The following is a 13808-nucleotide window of genomic DNA, read 5'->3' on the forward strand; positions in this document are numbered from 1 at the left end:
CATTCTCCGTGCCTGGGTTCCCTTCCTCGGTCGCCCTGCCCTCCCACTCGAACTCCAGCCGCACAGCCCTAGACCCGGTGCCCCGCACCCCGAGAGCGGGTGGGATCCCAGAAAAGCCCCCTCCCCCCCCATCGGCCCAAGCCCACAGCGCCCCCTGCCGGCGGCCGCTGCCGGTGCTCCAGGTGCGCACCTGCGTCTGCGGCCGGGCGGCTTCGAGCTGGTCCTGCACCCGCGGCGCTCCGGGGCTCGGCCGGCAGGCATCCCGCTCCCAGGCGTCCCTCCTGCCCCTCGGCCAGCTCCCCGCCCCCCGCACACGATCCCACCTCTCCTGTTGTCCACGCCGCGCTGCGCGGCCGGCGGCCTCTGGTCTGGAGCCAGCGCAGCAGCCCTGGCGGCAAGGTGGGCAAGGTGCCGCCCGCTGCACCCGAAGCACACCAGCAGGCCGTTGCAACAGCACCTGGACCCCACCACCCCCGCCCCGGCCCAGGAGGCTGCTGGCTTGGCGGTCCCTGCCTCCCGCCCACCACACCCTGCGTGCACCCTCGGCGCCCCATGCAAGGTCCCGGTGCTCGCTCCTACAGGGAGCCCGGCCTCCTCTCCGTGCCAGGGCCCGAGGCGTGGGGCCCAGCAGCACAGCCCAGGAGGCGGCGCTCAGCCCGGGGGCTCAGGAGGGCCCCGAGATGGGAGGTGACAACTGTTGGCATGCCATGCCGGGAACCGGAGTGGGTAGGACCGGGGACAGGACGAGGTGCCAAGGGTTGATGCAGGAGATGAGTCCGCGAGCGCCACGGGGTCTGGGCAATGAAACGAGGAAGGCAAGGGAGCCAGTTCAGGGCTTGAGGGTCCACAGGTACCCCTCTGGGAGGGTGGCGAACGGGGTGGATTACTCACACCGGCTCCCAGACTCCCCAGGGCCATCATTCGAGGCTGCCTCCGGAGAACGTCACTCCTGCCTCTCGTGCAGCCCAGCGAGCGCCCCTCTGGCCAGAGGCAGTCCAGCCCGGGAGTTGCGGCTGCTGGTGGGGAAGGCAGTAGGCATGCGGCGCGTCCAGGTCCGGCCAGGGCGTCCCCGACAGGGCACTCCACACAGGGCATCTCCAACAGGGCATCCCCGACAGGGCATCCCCGACAGGGCACCCCGCACAGGGCACCCCGCACAGGGCACCCCGACAGGACACCCCGCACAGGGCACCCTGCACAGGGCACCGCGGCCAGGGCACCCCGGCCACTTGTGCCGCCACCGTGACCCGCAGCCGGGAGGAGGGCCACCCTGGGACAGCCGTGGGCTCGCGATAACTGAGCCCCCCTGCACGCGGGGTCCCTCAGCCCAGGGGTCTGACTCCCCCAGGCTCAGGCCCATGCGGCAGCCTCGGCTCTCCCCACCTGCGGTCGGGCGCAGCCTGCTCGGCTCGGGTGGCTTTGGCGCGACCCACCGGCGCACACTCGGCTCCTGCACAGGGCCCCCCACGCCCACTGCAAGGCCACCGCCCCTACTGAGGTGTCACCGCTGGGGGCCCAGCTGACGACTGGCGGGCGGTATGAGGCAGAAGGGCGGCAGCTGCACCCCCTGAGGATGACTCCTCCGCCCGGGGCCCCTCTGCTGGCCTCGCGATGAGTCCTCAGGAGGACTCCCAACAGGGGCCAGTTACCTGGGTCGGGTAGGTATTTCCGTGCGGGGGTGGGGGGACACAGCCATGCCCCCAGGGTGGCAGCCCAGCTGTGCCGCTCGGCATCTCCTGGGGGATCCCAGGGCCCCAGCCCTAGCTCGCAGACTCCCCACCAGTGCCCTGAGCCCTGGGGTCCTGGGAAGCTCTGAGGCCCATTAGCATCCCCACGACTCAATTACGAGAGATGGAAACCCAACTCGAACCTTCTTCAGCAAGAAAGGATATTTATTGACTCATGTAACTGAATTGTCCAAGCAAGAATTCTGACTTCAGGCTTGGCTGGATCCAGGAGGTCCGGGAACATAGGCCAGAGTATTGCCTCTCTTGGCCCTGCTGCCCACCATGTCACCTTCATTGTCCCCCAGGAGTGACGGCTGTGGGTGCTCCAAGCCTATTTCGGCGGGCCCATGACCCGGCCCCAAGGCCTATATCACTGCTGGGCTCTGACAGCTCGTCCTCTTCCCAGCCCTTCCCTCCCGGGACTGTCCCTGTGTTTTTGAATCATCGCTGGCAGATGTCCCAGGGCAGGACTCAAGCTGGTTCTTCTCTGAGTGGTGAACCCAGGGGGTGGGGGCTTGGGGTGGACAACGGGCAATTATGATGGCAACAAATTCCTCTCTCTCTGTCACGGCCTTGAGGAGCCTAGACTCAGAGTTCTAGACTTGGGGTCCCTGACCGGACAGCACCCACAGCTGTACTCCCTGCGGCCTCTGCGGCTTTGTGGGGTACTTGGGAGCCTTTGGGCAGCAGGGACAGCTGCGAGGGAAGGCTAGGAGCAAGGCCCCCAGATGCATGGCTGTCCCTGCTTCTACCATCAGCTCACTGTGACTTTGAGCTGGCTCTTTTCCTTCTCTGGACTTCAGGACCCCAACTCACCCCCACCCCCACCCCATAGCTCTTGCATATCTCCAGTGCTCCCTTCCTCACCTCCTCCTGCCCCCTGTATTGTCATCAAAGTTAGTCGCCCTGGCAGGCAGAGAAAGGTTCTCACTAAGCCAGTCGCTCCCCCAAGGGCCCGGACAGCATGGGTGCAAATAACACCAAATCCGACAGTTTCAAGAGGCCCCAGAGGTCCAGTGGGGAGGAAACTGGTCCTGGAAAAGTTGAGCTGACCCCAGGGCGAGAGGAATGATTCCAGGCACCTGCCCAGGCACTATGCCACTGTGCTCTTGGGCCACCCAGGGGAGAGACAGTCCACGGGCACAGGGGCATAATGGGGTTCCCAAGAGCTGAGAAACAAGGTGTCCAGGATGAGTGAAGTGGTTACATCAGTAAGTAACTAAAAGCAATAGAAGAATCATACGCGGGATGGGAGGTGGGGGTGGAGACTAACTTGCGAGAACCAAATTGTTAAACTTTGGCTATTAGTAGGGAAAAAAAATGCAGGCCATTCCGGCCCTCTCCTCAGGGAGCAAATCTGCCTGGGGCCAGGGACAGAGACAGAGACAGAGATAGAGAGACCACGAGAAATAAGGCCCTTCTGTTTTAGACGCACATACACCGCCCAGCACCGCCTTCCTTGGCCTGGCGCCTGGTGGTTGCTTCCATGGCAAAGACACTTTGCAGGAAAGATGAAGGACCCTGAAAGGAGGCCGTGAACCTGGGTCACCCAGGTGGACCCAATATGATCACCAGGGTCCTCACCAGAGAGAGGCCACATAGTCAAAGTAAGAGAAGATGTGACGAATTGAAGTGGCAGGAAGAGAGAACCGAGAGGTTTACACCTGCTCCACTCCAGGGCAGCCTTGGGAGGAGAGTTGCCACCCCCAGGGATCCAGTTTCAAGTAGTTCTCCAAATGGGAAGGGACTTCCCAAGCACAGGGACAGGAATCACCCTGGCCATGGAGCTCGAGAAGGTTGCAGGAGGCAGGGGAGCCTAGGAGCTGGGAGCAGAGGGCCCCGAGATGTGGCAAGCCTGGGGCTGAGGCAGCTCCGAGTAGAGGCCCTTCCTGGTGACTGGAAGGCCGGGAGGCCAGCACAGGGTCCTAGAAAACCAGTGATCAAGAATCCTGGGCTGTGCTACTACATGACACCACGCCCTCAGCGGGGCTCTCCAGGCTGTGAGCCACCCGGGGCAGGGACTTCAGCTCATTTGCTTCTACAGCCCCCAGGCTGGCCTGCACGGGGACACACGCTGGATGCTCAAGGACAGCGTTTCCCCCAAACACCACAGGAGGACATGAAAGGGGACCCAGCGCCTAAGAAGTTGGGAAATAACACACACATGCAGCCCCCTTGCAAAAATTCACACCTCTACACACCTGCTCCATGAAAAGTCCTGAAACCCAGGAACCGGGGGACCTTAATTAGCCCAACAGAATTTATTTGACCACAGGAAACTTTTACTCACACAAGACTGATTATGAACCCCCAACAAGTGCTCCTCGTGGAGCACGCCTTGAGAAATGCTGACCCACACGGAAGGAGTGAGTCACTGAGTGGCTGAATGAGTGAATCATGACTTAATTATTTGGTGAATGAATGGAAGGAAGGGAGGAAGGTGGGAAGGGAGGAAGGTGGGAAGGGGGGAAGGAAGGGAGGGAGGGAGGGAGGGAGGGAGGGAGGAAGGAAGGAAGGAAGGAAGGAAGGAAGGAAGGAAGGAAGGAAGGAAGGAAGGAAGGAAGGAAGGGAGGGAGGGGAGGAGGGGAAGCCCAGCTCCAAATACTGGCCTCCACCTGTATCTCCCCAAATGCACCTTGCCCCATGGGGGCTCAGATACTGGGGGGTGAATGAGGATCCTAATGCTGCTGCCCCATTAATACCTGGGTCTGTATGAAAAGGGAAAGTCTCCTCTATTATAATTTTAATCTACTGCCTCCTGAGGGAAGGCTGAGGGGCAGTGAGCTTCTAGCATGAACCCCACCCTTCCAGGCCCATAGGGTTTATAATTCGCATCCCCAGTCTGGGAATAAACCAGCAGACTGTACAACAAAAACAAAAGAAAACAAAAAGGATGGAGGAAGGCGGGGAGGGAGGAAGATGGTGAGTGCAGAGAGGAAGGATAGAGGGGAGAGCACATAGGCAGTTGGCTCTGTTACCCCCAAAGCAGTCCAAGGATTTGCGTACAGCTTATTTGGGAGGTGATCCCGGGAAGCACGAGAGGAGTAGGGAATTAGGACAAGGGAGGGAGAAGAGCCAACAAAGCACGCTTTGTTGTTGTTTCGTGAGCAGCTTATTGCAGCAGGACCCGGAGCCGACCCCGCTGGGACCCTGTGAAAGAGTGGAGGACACACCTCAGAGCTGTCCCTCCAAGGGCAAGAAGCTGGGGGCTCTGTTCACTCACCCTCCTTGGTTGGTGGAGGGCTGGCCCTGGGTGCTGACACCTGGCACTTGTAGTTTGTCCCACACACCAGCAGAGCACACTCCTACAGCCGGAGACCGTTCTCAAGCAGGAGCATCACGACCTTGGCTGGTGACATCCGGAGTGGGCTGAGGGGACAGGCTGGCACAGATGGATGTGGGTGCCGCTCTGTCTGCTTTCCCATTCTGGGGACAGGGCAATGCCCGAGCCTGACCTCAGCTCTGCTCCACTGGGAGGACATGGCACAGCCCCAGCCACACTGTCTGAGCCCCCGGAGTGACAAGGAGTGAAGGCGAGGGCTGCGCACAGCTTTCTCTTCTGCTCTCACTCCCTCCCCAGCCTCCTGACTGAGCACCTGGGGAGGCCCCTCGCCCAACTCTCCTGGGCACTCAGCCTCCAGGAGCCACCAGGAGCCAGCCCCCAGCCCCAGGCCCAGGCCCAGGCCCGGCAAGGCAGCTCCGCAGACCCTCCTGGGCCACCTCCTCAGCTACCAGCAAGCGGAGGCAGGGGCGGCAGGCCCGGGGCTGCAGGCCAGCAGCCTCACCCACAGGGCCCGCCCTCTCTTGCATCCGCCTGAGCTTGTGGTCTCCGGCCCGGCCCGGGGGCCACTCACTCCTGGGGGGCGCCCAGCCCTGCCCGGCCCATCTGCCACCAACTGGGGCAGGCACTAGAGTTCCTGGAGCTCGTATCTGTCAACCTACCTCTGTTTCCCTGGAGGAAGGAAATCAGGTCCCTAAAGGTAGGCACCACCATGCCTCTGAGCAAGGGGGTCTCGGGTAGGGGCCAGAGCTCTGCCTCTGGGGGGAGCAGCATATCCATCACGCCCGCTGACTTTGGTCCCATTTCACAGTTGGAGAAACTGAGGGCTGAAGAGGTTAATGCAACTTTTCTATTGTCACCAGTCAGTAAGTGGCACCACCAGGCCTCAAGCTCAGGCAACGCAGCCTCCAGCCGCTAGACTATATGGCCTCTCCAAAGGGAGGAACCCACGAGCTCATAATAAACAAGGGGAGGAGTCTAGCTCTGGAAGGAAAGCTTTACTGTCTTCTGGCTCCTGGCCAGGACCGCTGGCGGGCAGTCAGGATATCGGGGCCTCACTCCAGCTCAGTTATTCTCTTGCTGTGTGACTTGAGACCAGGACCTGTCCTGTCTCTGGGCCTCAGTGTGCCCTTCTGTGAAATGGGACAGAGGGGAACATGATCACGGACCAGATTTCCATTTGGCCAAACGCCACAGCCCAACTGCTTCTCAGGAGCCTCCAGTGTCCCGGGGCATCAGCCCTTGGTCCTGCCTGGCGACTCCCAGCCACTCTGCTCATTGTGTCCCATCTCTAATACTCCTGTTTGTTCCAGACATACGCTGGGAACTATGCCTACCAGGTGCAGCCAGAGCTTTCCGAACACACGCTGCACACCTTCTGGGCAGGCTGGGCTCTGTGACCACCTCCGAAGCAGAGTTGTCACTTGTCCAAGCCATCAGCGTGGAGGACGCCAAGCAGATGGTGCTGGAGATCTTCCTGGCAAGAGCTGCATGCGAAGCCATTCTGGGAACCTCAAACAAGCAGGTCCCGGGACTGGGCAGAGAGAAACCAGCCAGGCCCCACTCCAGGCGCAGCTCAGAGAGAAAGCTGGTGAAGGCCCACAGTCGCCCCGAGGGGGCCCAGCCAGGCCCAGGGCCCGCAGAAAGGCCGGGGTCTGAGAGGGCCCCGGCTGAGGGCCCTGACTGTCAGAGGGCTGCGCCAGCGCCCTGAGTCGGCCTGAGTCCTGGCGTCCCTCCGCAGCCCCTCGCTGGCCCCTTGCTCACCAGGGGCCCATGCTCAGTGAGGAGTTCGTGACCTGCTACAGTGACCTTGTTCTGCATGGGACACCCTTGTCCCCCAAGGACCATGCCCTGAGCAGCCCGAAGGGAGACCAAGCCCAGGCCCAGCCTGGCCCCAGCCTACTGTCAGGTGAGGCATCCACCTCCTCAGGCTGCAGCGCTGAGCGGTCCCTGCCCCTGATGCAGCTCCTGAGAACCGAGTTGTCACTGTACCTGGCCAGCTCTGCCTGACACTGGGTCCCCAGTTGTCGGGCAAGCCCCCTGGCCCGAAGCCCGAAGCCTGAAGCCCAGCTGGAGCTGACCACCCCCGGCACAGACGCTGTTCCTCCAGACACTTCCTCTGAAGTGGATGAGCTCTGTGAACACTTCTCCCACCTCCTTGGGCCCCCAGCTCTAGCAGGCCATCCGAGGGGCTTCCCGGGCCCCAGAGGTGAGGACAAGGGACAGCCAGAGCCCCTCAATGGGGCCCCAGCCAGCCGGCAAGGGAGGCAGCACAGACAGTAAGGCCACTCAGCCCTGGAGGCCTCTCGACCCCCTCTCATGTACAAGAGCCCCCAACACTACGCCCCTCCTGTGGGAGCTGTGTGCTTGGTGAGTTTTATCAAAAGGTTCATATCAATGCATCTTATTACTGGCGATATTTACCTGCTGCATCCCTGGAATAAACTACTTGTCTTAGGAGCCCTGGGTCCCTTTACAGGAGAATGATGTTTAGACACCAAGATCCAGGTGCCAGGTGTGCTCACTGTTATTGTCACTGCTTCCAAGCCTACTCAGGAGACAAGTCAGGAAACATACGGACATATAGGAACCCATGCATACGGACATATAGGAACACAGGTGGCTCTTTTTCCATATCTGTACAGAATTTTTTAAACCATGAGTTTATACTGATACCTCTGCTTCTAATCCAACATCACAGGCTTTATTCTAGCTGTCCCCTTTTATTAAGAACTCCTTTCTCTAGAAGAGAACGAAACCCAGCTCTCGGAATCTACAGTCTACTTGTTTGTTCAAGTCTATTACCGTAGTGTCAGAACCGCTAACCATACCTCCATGAGAAATACTTTTAAAATGATAGGATAGCATCTAGGAAGAGTAATTTTTGCCTTCACTCTTCCTGCATCCATTCAATATACTGTTTTCTAGTTACTTAGGCTACGTCTCTCCAGCATGGCTGTTTTTCACTCGTGATGCTGCTCGGGTCAGCTGCGTCTGTATTCTGTGTTCCATTCCCCCTACAGCCGAGGTGATCTTGTTTATTTAGGGGGTAATGGAACACATCCCCATGGTTCTAAGAGTCAGTTATACAAGAAGACACATTCACACAAGTATCAACCCCTTCCCCCTGCAACATCATCCCATCCTTCCTTCTCTCCAGTCTGTTTAGTTGACAGGTTGTCCTCCCTGTATTTCCTCTCCATCTGTATATTTTCTTAGGTTTCTGCTTTTTATATAAAGGGTAGTAGATACTCATACTCATTTGGATATTGCTTTTTTTTTTTTCCACTCAAGATTGCCTTACATCCTGGAAATCATACCTGTTCAGAGAGAGCTTCCTCATTCTTTTTTCTACTCCACTGCGTGGCTGTACCATAGTTTATTTTAGCCACTCTGTTATGTAGGATCTTTAGGTTGTTTCCGATTATTTTGCAGTGAAAAACCAATGCTGCCATAAATAACCTTGTGCGTAGATATTTTCATATTGTAGGACGTACACATTAGATCCCAGAAGTGGGATTGCTGGATTGCAACGTAAGTGCCGACATAGTTTGTTAGGTACTGTCAAACTTTTCTCCAGAAGGGTTGTACAAATTTATACTCCCACCAGCAATATATGTGAGTACTTGTTTCCCCACAGCCTCACCGACAGAATGCTTGTTGTTTTGGTTTGCTTTCTTGCCAGTCTGGTAGGTGAGAAATGGTATGTCAATGTTCTTTTAATTTGCTTAGTCCATTTGGGCTTTTATAACAAAATACCACACACTGGTGACTTATACACAACAGAAATTTATTTTTCACCGTTCTGGAGGCTGGAAGTCCAATGTGGTGCCAGTATGGCCGGGTTCTGGCAATGGCCCTTGGCCAGTTTGCAGACTACTGATTTCTTGCTTTGTCCTTACTGGTTAGAAAAGGCATGGGCGCTCTGTGGGGTCCCTTTTATAACAGCACTGAGTCCACCCAGGAGGGCTCCGCCCTCATGGCCTAATCACTTCCTAAATACCATCGCCTGGGGCATTATGTTTTCAACATATGAATGGTGGGGAGGGGAGACACGCAAATAGACCATGCATTTGCATTTCTCTGAAAGAATTTGAATTTTCTTTTTTTACGTTTATGGGTCATTTTTAGATCTTTTTGGTAAGTTGTCTTTCACATCTTTTTCTCATTTTTCTTTTTGATTTTTGGTCCTTTGGCTTTCATTTATAAAGAATTCTTCATGGGTAGTTAGGAATATTGGTCCCTTGTCTGTTACATAAGTTGCATCTTCTCCCAGTTTCTTGTCTTTTGACTTTGTTCATGACAGGTGTTATCACCCAATTTAAAAAAATTTTATTTTAGGCACATTAACCTTCAGTTGCCCCTGGATTTTGAGTCGTAGTTAGGATTTCCCTAATTCCAGGTACTTGCAAGGTTCCAATTTTTACATTTAGATCCCTAACCACTTGGAGTTTATTCTTGGCTATGGTGTTAGATATGGATCTGTCTTTATCTTTCCCCAAATGGTCATGTTGGCATCATTTGTTAAAAAGTCCATCTTTACCCCAGTGATTGGAAAGGACATCTTTATCACATACTAAATTTCTAGGTGTGCTTAGTTCTCTATCTGGGCCATTCGATTCCACTGCTCTATTTATCTATTCGTGCAGCAGTACCACACTGTTTCAATACTAGAGGTTTTAGAGTACTTTTGAATGTCGGGTAAGGCTAGTCCTTTATGTTTTCCTTTTTCAGTGGTTTCCTGGTTATTCCTAAATGTTTGCTTTTTTAGTGTTTGTTTTTCTATATAAACTTTAGAATAATTATTATAATAATAATTCCATAAAATAGATTGTGGTGCTTCTACAAAGACTGTATTAAATTTGTAACTTAGGCAGAACTGACATCTTTATGTTGAGTCCTCCCATCCATGAATGAGATGTCTCTACATTTGTTCAAGTCTTATTTGGTGCCTTTGAGGAGAATTTTTGGCATTTTTCTTCTGTTTTTGGACATATCTTGTTAAATTTATTCCAAAATATTTAATCTTTTTACCATGGTAAAGGGGATTTTCACTACCATTGTGACCTCTGTTTATTCTTTGCATATGCTAATTTTGCATCCTACTACTTCATGAAAATGTTGTTGTGTTAGTTTTATCACTGATTCTTTGAGATATATCATGGTGTTAAATTCTTTACCCCAGCAGAAGGGAGTGCTGAGGTTCGTGGTGCCCTCCTGCCTCAGTCGGGGTTTTCTCAGGAATATTTCAGGACAGGGGCCTCTATGAGAAGCTAAACTATATGCTTCATGAGTGAAGGGACTGTGTCTGTCCTGTTCATCAGTGTGCACGTGTCACCCAGCACAGGGCCTGCCACAGGGTTTATGCATAAACCTGCATAAGTGCTGTTGAAATACAGGCAGAGAATAGAGGCCTGCTCACAGATTGCCCGAGGACTCTGGACTGAGCAAATGGCTGGTGAAGATGCTGAACTATTAGGTCCCCCACACCCCTGATGAAGAAGCAGGTCTTAAAAATGAAAATACAAGATCTCTACCACTCAGGCTTGGAGCAGTCCACCAACAGCTTCTCCCTCCAGGAAGGTGCAAGGAAGTCGGTCTCTTCTCCAGCCAACTTCAGAGACTTGGAAGGAGTTTGAAGGAGGAGAGAGTAGCCTGGCGTAGCTCCAGACCCTTTGTGTTCATCTTACGTTTAACTTACCCCTTCGTAGACTGTGCAGCCTCTCTCCTCATGAGGGAGAAAAACACCCCAGTGTCCACGGGAGGAAGAAACAGGACCAGAGAAGTGAGGGGACCTGCCAAAGGTCTTGTACTCAATAACAAGGGAAACTGGGATCTCAGCCCATATTCTGACCCCAAAGCCCATGTCCCACCCACAAAGCCAAATGGATCCCAAAAGGTAAGATTCACTTAAAACTTAACAATTGGCCATTGCCCATTTTTCTGGGCATTTCTTAGATGAGCCCAGAACTGCCAACATCTACCCATCCCTGGCTACAAATAAATCTGCTCTGTGCATTAGGGAAAGGACTAGTGAGAGATCACCTAAGCCCATGGAAAAGATCTGCCAAGAAGACTAGAAAACCATCAGTTTACCGTGTAAGGAATCCAGAGCCTTTTGGTACAAGGAGCGGTGTCCATTGCCATGGCCTGAGAAGCAGCTGTCTCTCCAGCCCTCTCATGCCACAGAAAGCCAGACGCAGATCCAGAGTCCTCGTAAGAAACAGGAACATTTTTAAAAAGAAAAGAAAGGCCAATTGCTTGCCCTGCGTTCTCTTATTCCAGAAAAGCCGTGAGGCACTTTTCAGAGGCACAGTCCCAAAGGCCAGTCCTAACCAGGGCTGTAGCCTGTGCCTACTGAACAGATCAGTCAAGGTGGCCCCCTGATTAACTGGTGAGAGCACGCATCCACACCACTCGGATGGAAAGTGCCGGTCACTGCAGTTGCTTCCATTTCTCAGCCAAGCAACTGTATTATGGCCCCATTTTCTGGGCTACATCAGATGAACAAACATTTATGGGGACACTCGCTGCATATCTGGCCCTGGACCAGACCCCTCCCATGTGGCAGGTCAGTTATCCTTGCAGCCCTGAGAAATGAGCAATTCTCTCATTTGATAGATAAGATAACCAACGCTCACAAGATGTTCAACAATCAACAAGGTGCCAGGTTCTCTCCGAACTCTGGGATGTCTGATTCTAGAAAGTGTCAATCTCAAGAGGTGGCCCATAAAGGGTGGCCCCTGGACCATAGCCTCATCGTCACCTGGAACAGTGTTAGAAAGCAGATTCTCGGGCCTGCCCACCCCAGATACCCTAGATTGGAAACTGAGGGTGGGCCTAGCAATTCAGGTTTTAACATGCCCTCCAGGAGATTCAGATGCGCCGAAACTGGAGAACCAGGAGCTAGAGACTCCCAAGAGCACAAAAGCAGCTGCAGGTCCCCTAAAAGTGCTTTTCCCCATATGTGTTCTGAGGAACACTACTCTCTTGGAGACTGTTAATGGCTATTCCCCAATGAGGGGTTCTACTGTCAAAGAGTTTGAGAGTCCCTGGCTTAAAGTTGAAAAGGTGTCTTGATCACAGGACTGCTGGAGTTGAACCTTGTGCATCTCAGAGAAAGTAGCCAGGTGGCGCTTCCCTAATTTCCTGGACTACGGAACCCTCCGTTCTCAGAACACCTGTGATTACCTCCCAGGACACCTGTGCTCCATGGACCCCAGCCTTGAAGAAAAAAAAAGCCAAGAAATGCAGAAATTCAGGACGATAGCAGTAACCGTGGAAACCCACTCCAGATTCCACAAGACTGGCTCTCTCCCGGCTTCTGTTTAATGACAGCCTTTGGCAAGCTCACTGTCTTCTGTAACCTAGGGGAGCACTGAGCTCACTCGGCCTTAGGGGAGCTGCAGGGTTGGGGTTATCAGGAGAAGAAAGCCCTGCCAGTGACCCTGGGGCCCCGGGTGAGTAATCCACCCCAAAGCCCAGAGGCGCCAGGCGGGACATTACTGTGACTAGATTCTCCACAGGGGGGCTGACGTTTCCAGCAGCCCCAGTTACTCTAATAACTAGAATTCTTCGGGATGGAGAGACCGCAGGGACGAAGGTCATTCATTCCACAGATGTGGGAGTATTTACAGGGAGCGCCCCCATCTGGCTCCAGGGCTCTAGGACAACAAGATGACACAGATTCAACAGTATTCAGGGGTAGGCAGGTTCTGGAAACATCTACCTGGTCTCAGAGTAGTAAATGCTTCAATCCTCTCCCCGACACCCCACCCCCGCCCCAGGTCTGGTGGTATGAGTCTGCAGGAGTCCCAGGCAGGGTCTCTGACTGAGGTACCCCACAGGTTGCGGGGGGCACTTCTCATTTAGGTGAGGCGCTCAGGTGGAAATGAAGGAGGGAGGGAGAGAAACGGAAAGGTGACACCGTTTCCTGGGGTCCACAGTTAGGGAGGGTTTCCTTGAGAGCCACGCTGTGGGAGTAGGTCAGACTGGTGGTCTCTGCCCATCTCAGAGGCAGGCTGAGCACCGGCTGGTGAGGAGGATGTGAGGTGACGTGAGGGCAGGGGGGAGGGACACGTGGGGCCAGAGGGCGCAGAGCACTAACGCCGGACCTGTGGTCCAGCCTGTGGGTCCCCACGTCCCTCCTGCCCTTGCCCCACCTCCAAGGCCTCTAGCAAAATCCCGGTAGAACCTTCCAGCTTATCTCAGTTGTGCCTTGCAAAGGTCATCATCAACATTAGAATTCACGTGTGCGTGGGGGACAGCATGTTCTGACAGTATGTCAGGGACCGTATGTCCTGGCCAACATTAGCCGGAGCAGGAGTTCTGGCCCCATCTTGGACAGGGAAGTGCTGGAGGGAGGAAGGAGGCCACGAACCATGAAGTTGAACTGGGCACCGAAAGCAGAAGGAGCCCGGGATCCTGATGGCCTCGGAGCCACCACACCAGCCCCGGATCACCCACCTCCACGCTTCTATGTGACACAGAAATACACTCCTACCTCATTTCGTTTGTTAATCGTCAAGTACATGAGATATTTCTGAATTATTCTAATCATGTATTTTGCATATAAAATTAAAAACCTGTAGTGTAAATTAGAACTATTTCACTAAAAATGCTGACTAAAACAATGTATATGCTGTTCAAAAATTTTTTTTAATTGCTAAGAGTCAAAGAGCCGAGACAGCTCTGGGGTATGCTCACGTTATGCCCTGCGGAACCCCACCTCAAGGTAAGAATGGGGCAACCCTGGCAAATCTGGAATGTCATTGCTCTGGCTTGCTAGGTCAACAGGTCAG

Source organism: Canis aureus, chromosome 3, assembly GCF_053574225.1.
Source record: "Canis aureus isolate CA01 chromosome 3, VMU_Caureus_v.1.0, whole genome shotgun sequence".
Lineage (NCBI taxonomy): Eukaryota > Metazoa > Chordata > Mammalia > Carnivora > Canidae > Canis > Canis aureus.